This window comes from Phyllobates terribilis, unplaced genomic scaffold (assembly GCF_046119375.1).
Source record: "Phyllobates terribilis strain yellow unplaced genomic scaffold, ASM4611937v1 Scaffold_3__8_contigs__length_932513732, whole genome shotgun sequence".
NCBI lineage: Eukaryota > Metazoa > Chordata > Amphibia > Anura > Dendrobatidae > Phyllobates > Phyllobates terribilis.
The window spans coordinates 306,434,525-306,440,744 of record NW_027362763.1 but is presented as its reverse complement, the minus strand read 5'-3'; positions in this window follow the sequence as shown (position 1 = coordinate 306,440,744).

The window sequence follows — 6,220 nt, the reverse complement described above, 5'->3', positions numbered from 1 at the left end:
ACTTTCTGAAAGTTTTTTTACTTTTTTACTTTGTCCCACTCTGGGACTTTCACTTTTTTTTTTCTGATCGCCTGCATAGCATAGGGATGGAGCACCATCCCTGTGCCATGCAGGCAGTCAGCGCTGCACAGTGAGAAGATTGTTTGGTCATGCACTGCACATGACCAAACAATCTTCCTGCTGTCTGGTGACCCGGATGTTGTCATGACGACATCGGGTCATCATGGCAACACCCGGTAAGCCGCGGCAGACAGCGCAGGAGGCCAGAAGAGGAGGTGAGTATTGCGATCACCTCCCCTTAGCCACGGCAATGCTGCGATCGACTTCGATCGCAGCATTGCAGAGGTTAATGTGCTGGGAGTGGTGCGGGACCGCTCCCTGCACATAGTACCGGGTGTCAGCTGTGACAATCAGCCTGTGTGCGCGCGCGATAGCATCGCGATGACATACTAATATGGGTCAGGCTCTTAAGTCCCAGGGCACAGACGCGTATTAGTAAGTCATGGGCTTTAAAGGGGTTAATCTTTTAGATTTTAAATGGGCAGATGCAAAAGTTTGGGCACCAGCATGGTTAGTACCTAGTAGCACCCAATTTTTAAAATATCACAGCTTGTAAACGCTTTTTGTAGCCACTCAAGAGTCTTTCAATTCTTGTTTGAGGAATTTTCATTGATTCTCCATTGGAAAATTCTTACAGTTCTGAGATTCCTGGGTCGTCTTGCATGCACTGCTATTTTGAAGTCTAGCCACAGATTTTCAATGATGTTCAAATCAGGGGATCGAGGACCACTGTAAAACCTTCAGCTTGCGCCTTTTGAGGTTGTCTATTGTGGATTTTGCCGTGTGTTTAGGATCATTATCCAATTGTAGAAGCCATCCTCTTTTCAACTTGAGCTTTTTTTACAGATGGTGTTATCTTTACATCAAAAATTTGTTGAAATTTCATTGAATCCATTTTTCCCTCTATCCGTGAAATGTTCCCCGTGCCATTGGCTGCAACACAACCCCAAAGCATGATTAATCCACCCCATGCTTAACCCCTTTCCGACGTCAGTAATAGTACGTAGCTGTGCCCTGGGACTTATGGACTAGCTACGTACTATTACGCGTGCGGCGATCGCGCCCGCACACAAGCGGTGCAGAGCGATCGCCGCCGGGTGTCAGCTGATTGTCACAGCTGACACCCGGTGCTATGTGCAGGGCGCGGTCCCGCAACGCTCCCTGCACATTAACCCCCACAATGCTGCAATTGAAGTCGATTGCAGCATTGTGGTGGTAAGGGGGGAGGTGATCGTTATACTCACCTCTCCTGCCGGCATCCAGCGGTGTCTGCGGCTGCTTCCGGATGTTGTCATGACGACCCGTTGTCATCATGACAACATCCGGGTCATTAGGAGGCAGGACATTACTTTGGTCATGCGCAGTGCATGACCAAAGTAATGTCTCCCCTGTGTGCAGCGCAGACAGGCTGCATTACATAGGGAGCTGCTGCTCTCTATGCCATGCAGCTGATCAGGCTGCAAACAGTGAAAGTCCCATAGTGGGACATAGTGTAAAAGTTAAAAAAAAAAAAAGTAGAAAAGTGAAAAAAAAAATTAAAAAAATAATCCCCAAAAAATAAAAATATATTGAACCCATATTTATTTATTATGAAAAAAAAAAAAATCGAAGCAAAAAACAATGCTTTATGATCATACCGCCAAACAATAAAAGGAATAACACGCGATCAAAAAGACGAACGTAAATAAAAATGGTACTGCTGAAAACGTCATCTTGTCCCACAAAAAACAAGCTGCCATACAGCTCCATCATCCGAAAAATAAAAAAGTTATAGCTCTCAGAATAAAGCGATACAAAAAATTATTTTTTTCTAGAAAATAGTTTTCATTGTGTAAAAGCTCCAAAACATAAAAAAACTATATAAATGCGGTACCGCTGTAAATGTACTGACCCAAAGCATAATACTGCCTTATCAATTTTACCACACGCGGAGCGGCATAAAAAATAACATAAAAACAATTCCGGAATTGCTGTTTTTTTGTTTATTCTGCCTCCCAAAAATCGGAATAGAAAGATAAAAAAAAGTCACATGCCCGAAAATGGTACCAATAAAACATCAATTTGTTCCACAAAAAAAAAACCGTCACATGACTCTGTCGGCCAAAATATGGAAAAATTATACCTCTCAAAACATGGTGATGCAAAAACTAGTCTTTGCAAAAAAAGCACCTTTTAGTGTGTGACAGCTGTCAATCATAAAAACCCGATATGAATCTGGCATCGCTGTAATCGCACCGACCCAAAGAATGAAGTTGTCTGATCACTTATACCACATGAGGAACGGTGTAAAAAAATAAACTTTTGGGTTAGGGTTGTATTAGGGTTGGGGTTAGGGTTGTGCTAGGGTTAGGGTTGGGGTTGGGCTAGGGTTGGGATTAGGGTAGGGTTAAGGTTGGGGATGGGGTTAGGGTACGGATGAGGATGGGGTTAGGGTTGGGCTAGGGTTAGGGTTGGGATTTTTTCAAAAGTAAAGAAGAAAAAATGATGACGATATGGCGACCAGCGTTGAGTGCAAGTGCTCGCTACTTGAGTTAGCATCGGGTGCTCGTGTATGCACTGAGTATCGTGGGTGTTCGAGTGACATGCTCGAGTCTCTGCCCCATATGCTTCACGGCCAAAAAAAACGTTGCTGGGATTGCCTGCCATGCACGAGCAATCCCCGCATGGTTTTTTTTGGGTGTCTAACAACCGTGAAACATGCGGGGTAGGGACTCGAGCTCCCGTGATACATGGTGCATACCCGAGTACCCGATGCAAACTTAAGTAGAGAGCACTTGCGCTCAAGATTAATGACAACTTATTCAATATGATGACCTAATGTTATCAAATTATGTCGTACTGGGTTCAAAATGTACACTATACCCCTTGATAAAATCCTTGAGGGGTCTAGTTTCCAAAATGGTGTCAATTGTGGGGGGTTTCCACTGTTTAGGCACAAACAAGTTGCATGGTGCAATTTCTCCTGTTACCCTTATGAAAATGCAAAACTGGGGGCTGAAAAACGTTTTTGTGGGAAAAATGTGAAAATGTTATTTTCACGGCTCCATGTTATAAACTTCTGTGAAGCAGCTGGGGGTTCAAGGGGCTCACCATACATCTAGATAAGTTCCCTGAGGGGTCTAGTTTCCAAAATGGTGTCACTTGTGCGGGGTTTCCACTATTTAGGCACATCAGGGGCTCTCCAAATGCAACATGGCGTCCGCTAATTATTCAAGAAAATTTTACATTCAAAAAGTCAAATGGCACTCCTTCCCTTCCAAACCCTGCCGTGCGCCGAAGCAATGGTTTTCCCCCACATATGGGGTATCGGCTTACTCAGGAGAGATTGCACAACAAGTTGCATGGTGCAATTTCTCCTGTTACCCTTATGAACATGCAAAACTGGGGGCTGAAGAACATGTTATAAACTTCTGTAAAGGGCTTGGGGGTTCAAGGTGCTCACCACACATCTAGATAAGTTCCCTGAGGGGTCTAGTTTCCAAAATGGTGCCACTTGTGGGGGGTTTCCACTGTTTAGGCACATCAGGGGCACATCCGCTAATTATTCAAGCAAATTTTACATTCAAAAAGTCAAAAGGCGCTCCTTCCCTTCTGAGCCCTGCCGTGCACCCAAACAATGTTTTTTCTCAACATATGGGGTATCTGCGTGCTCAAGAGAATTTGCACAACAAATTTTGGGGTCCATTTTTTCCTGTTACCCCTGCAAAAATAAAAAAATTGGGATCTAAAGTAACATTTTTGTGAAAAAAGTTAAATGTTCATTTTTTTCTTCCCCATTCCAAAAATTCCTGTGAAGCACGTGAAGGGTTAATAAGCTTCTTGAATGTGGTTTTGAGCACCTTAAGGGGTGCAGTTTTTAGAATGGTGTCACTTTTGGGTATTTTCTGTCATAAAGGCCCCTCAAAGTCACTTCAAATGTGATGTGGTCCCTAAAAAAATGGTTTTGCAAATTTTGTTGTAAAAATGAGAAATCGCTGGTCGACTTTTAACCCTTATAGCTCCCTAATAAAAAAAAATGTTGGTTCCAAAATTGTGCCGATGTAAAATAGACATGTGGGAAATGTTATTTACTTATTAACTATTTTGTGTGATATATCTCTCTGATTTAAGGGCATAAAAATTAAAATTTTGAAAATTACAAAACTTTCAAAATTTTTGCCAAATTTCCAATTTTTTCACAAATAAACGCAAGTGATATCGAAGAAATCTTATCACTATCATGAAGTACAATATGTCACGAAAAAACAATCTCAGAATTAGCGGGATCTGTTGAAGCGTTCCAGAGGTATTACCTCATAAAGTGACAGTGGTCAGATTTGTAAAAGTTGGCCCGGTCATTAACGTGCAAACCACCCACGGCGGTAAAGGGGTTAATGGTTGGCGAGATGTTCTGTTCCTGAAATTCTGTGCCCTATTTTCTCCACACATACCTTTAAACATTGCGGCCAAAGAGTTCTATTTTTAACCTCATCAGTCTACAGGACTTGTTTCTGAAATGGGTCAGCTGGTTTAGATGTTCATTTGCATACTATGCTGAATTTTATGATGATGATGATGATGATGCAGGTTTTCTTCTGAGGACTCTTCCATGAAGGCCATATTTGTGCAGGTGTCTCTGAACAGTATAACAGATGTACCACAACTCCAGAGTTTAAATCTTTTGCAGTCAAGCAGGGGTTCTGATTAGCTTCCCTAGCAATCCTACGAGCAGCTCTCTCTGAAATGTTGCTTGGTATTCCAGACCTTTTCTTGACCTCCACTATTAACTGCCATTTCTTAATTATTTCGAACATAGGAAAGGGCAACTTGAAAACGCTTTGCTATCTTCTTATAGCCTTCTCCTGTTTTGTGAGCCTCCACCATTTTCAGAGTGCTAGGCATCTGCTCGGAAGAACCCATGGCTGCTGTTTTTTGGCACAAGGTTAGAGGAGGCTGGGTTTTTATAAAGCTAGGAAAATTACATTATCTGCATTATCTGGCCATTACTAACGATGATAGTGAACAAGCCATAACCCTAACAGGCTAATTAAGGTCTGGAACCTTGGTCAAAGTTGTCTGAGTACACAAATCTCCAAGGGTGCCCAAACTTTAGCATCAGCCTATTCTCCTTTTTATTTTTAAAATGTAAAAAAATGACATTTTTTTTGCCTAAAATACAAAGGAAATGTGTCATCTTTAACTTTAGGCCTTTTCGAGATCATGTAATCTTCAACTTGCTTAACTACTCACAATAACAGTAATTTTGACCAGGGGTGCCAAAACTTTTATATGTACATTTGTAATGCATTACAGACTTGACGTTTTAGCTTCAGATGATATGGCATTGGGTAAGCAAGACCTCTACTATGGGGCACACAGTTATGTATATATTTACTTTTCTATACCCTGTATGCCCATAGTAGAGGTCTGATATCGCCCAGGGGGTGACAGATTCCCTTTAATTGAGTTCTCTTCCAATGAAAGTCTTCAAACAGAGGCAAGACAGACATCTGTCTGAGAAGGTTTAGTGAATCCTGCATTGAGCAGGAGGTTTGACACGATGACTCTGGAAGTCCCTTCCAAGACTAACATGCTATCATTCTAATGTTATAGACCTGAGCTAATCATTTTTTTCTTGCTCGTTGTTAAAGTGTGCTGTCATGGTGTGCTAGAGAAGACTGGTGAAAGGAGGCATTAGGTTAAATTCCCACAAAGAGTATTTACAGATTTTTTGATGTCGCAAAATTACTTGCGAATTGTCAGCATGTAATGCAATTTTATGAGGAAAATCCACACATAAAACTCTGCGTACTCGCAAGAGAAATTTATATTTCGTGATTTTTAAAACACACACCGCAGATCAGTTTACGCTGAGTAAAATAAAATTACAGTGGACATAAGATTTCTATGAATCCCATCCACTTTTCTAGAACTGTATGACGCATAAAAATGCAGTGCCAAAAACTCATTGTGGGAACGTAGCCTTAGACTCACAAGTAATCCAGTTCCCTGACAGTCTCCATAACAGCACAGATATATTCCATCTTATTTTTTATTGTCCGATATTTATGGACTTATTTAGATTGGCCTTCCGATGTTGTGTTATAACCCACTGGAGTGGAAGAATGAGTGGGCTTTAACTCACTCAGCAGGGGGAAAAAAATAACAAAATCAATCAATC